Source organism: Galeopterus variegatus, unplaced genomic scaffold, assembly GCF_000696425.1.
Source record: "Galeopterus variegatus unplaced genomic scaffold, G_variegatus-3.0.2 Scaffold7963, whole genome shotgun sequence".
NCBI lineage: Eukaryota > Metazoa > Chordata > Mammalia > Dermoptera > Cynocephalidae > Galeopterus > Galeopterus variegatus.
Window position 1 is genome coordinate 91,262 of NW_007734074.1, and position 2,566 is coordinate 93,827.

The following is a 2,566-nucleotide window of genomic DNA, read 5'->3' on the forward strand; positions in this document are numbered from 1 at the left end:
TTTTTTTTTTTTTTTTTTTTTTTTTTTTTTTTCCGTGTCCGGCAACGGATCGCAACCCTCAGTGTTGCCCCCGTACTGGACCGGGGACCGGCAACGGGATTGCAACCCTCGGTGTTGCTCCCGTGCCTCGCTCAGCCAGTGAGCGGGAACCGGTCTGTATGTGGGATCCGAACCCTCGGGCGGGAGCGCCGCCGTGCTTCCCAAGCGGCGCACTATCCAGTGCGCCACCGGGCCGGCCCCCTTTTACCTTTTTTTGAAGGTATTACTGAAAGTTCTTTTTTCTTCTCTATAGTCTCTTTTCTTCAAGTTACTTTTTCTGTTTATTTTCTTTAGCCTCTGTCTTTTATAATAGAGGCTTTCATCAAATATCTGGTGATTCTTAGAGTTGTGTACCACAAATCCGATTGGAAGTTACGGTGATATTCCAGCTTGTTGATTACAAGTTTTTCTGTGATATCTGGCTGGGCTGTTTCTTGGGAAACCCTGAATGCCCATATGTTTTAGGTGTTTCTTTTGCGTTGGTCAGTTATCCAGAGAAACTCTTTTGAGTCTGCTGCTTTGGAGAGTGTGTATACTGTAGCTGCTAGCATTTTGGAAGATGGGTAGGAAGAAGATTCTCAATATGCAGTTACTTTTTTTTTTTTTTTGTCTTTTTCGTGACCGGTAAGGGGATTGCAACCCTTGGTGTGGTGTCGCCCACACCATGCTCAGCCAGCAAGCGCACCCACTGGCCAGTCCTATATAGGATCCGTACCCGCGGCAGGAGTGTTGCTACGCTCCCAGCGCCGCACTCTCCCGAGTGCGCCACGGGCTCGGCCCTCAATATGCAGTTACTTAATTTCCCGTTTCAAAAGTATTTTACCTTCTCCAATACCACCCTCCCTCAACTGCACTAATGCCCTCCAATCTGGAGAGACTAGACCAGAAGACATCAGATAGGGTGAAGGAGGGGCAGTTGCCAAGTTCTTTGGAGTGACAGATGAGATTTCAAGATCTAACTGCTTCATTAGTAGGTTTTCCACAAATCCTTGTATTTAGCCCATCCTTGCCCACTCTCACAGAGATATAAATCTGGTTGCTTCTTAGCTTCCCCACAGTTACTGAGTTAGGATTCAGCTTTTTGCTGTTCTTGTGTCTTTATGAACCCTCATTTTGCTTTTAAATCTACTTACTTTTATTTTAGATGGGGTATCAGGAAGGGAGTGGAAGATAATACATGGATTCACTCTAAACTTTAGCTACATCTTTAACACATACACATGTATATGCACACACATACATCAATCTCACATAAATGGTATAACAAAAAATTTTAATACTTTTAACTAAACTACATATGGTTGTTAAATCTACATTAGAGAAATATTTCCAATTTAAATGTATTGAGATAAATCACCAAGGCTTTGCGTAAGTTTTAGAAATTCTTTCTCCCCTCATTTCAGAATTTTTTAGCCTTCAGCATTCAACTCAGACATCAGCTCCTCTATAAATCCTTTGCTGACTCTCCTAAGCCACAGTTCAGTGGTCCTTCCTATGTTAATCTATAGACTTTTAAAATAATGCCATTAAACTGTATCACATTATAATTTTGTCTAAATCACTCACTAGACTATAAGCCCCTAAAGGGCAGGAGTGATGTTTTGTTTGAGTATGTACAGTGCCTATATAGTGCATACTCAATAAATGCTTTGTGGATTAGTGACCTTAATATTTAAAACAGGAAACCATGCTTTAAGTAAAATGAATTAGTATATTATTCTTTATTTTATAAAATGTTCACTGCATAAAATAATCTACTTTAGGATTCCTTTAAGTAGCCCATGTCTCTACTACATTTAAAATTTCATTACATGGCTTTTATTTTTCCAGGAATATATTCACATTAGTATTACTTTTGAATGTATGTGTACATATATACACATTCTATATTGTTCTTCTTTAGTAGGGATGTTACTGGTATTTAAAAAGAAATGAATGTTATTTTGTTACACATTTGTGATGTTTTTCCTTCCAAATATCTTTTGCTGGGAGAGTACTAAGTGGCTATTCATCTAGTTTTTTGATCAGTGCAACATATTTTAAGCAGCTAGTTCCAAAATACATTCAAATTGCATGCCCTATTCCTCTTGAATTGCTATTTCTTTGCTTAAATTTCCCACTCAGACCACCAACAATCCCTTAAGTACTTTTCCTACCAGCTAATGCTAGCTTTTAAAAATCTACTTAATGTTACCCTTTTCTTTCTCTTTGTTGCTTCTGTCACTTAATATACTCTGTGCCTGGCTGATATTGTTCCTCCTCAAGGTCTTTTTATGCTTTTAGGATGGTCTTTCCTAGTCTCTTTTTCTACTGTCTTAGATGCTTTGATTCTGCTGTTTCTCCATTGCAAAGAGCTCAGTGGAGGGAGGAAGTGAATATTATGGGTAACTTTTTTAAAAAAGTTTTTATGTATAAAATTAAAGAGACTATAAAAACTGGAGGTTACTATATAACCAGTGTTCCAAAAGGATTTTGATAAACTTTTAGAGTCATTCATGGAGACAAAAATACAAAAAAGGGATTTGTT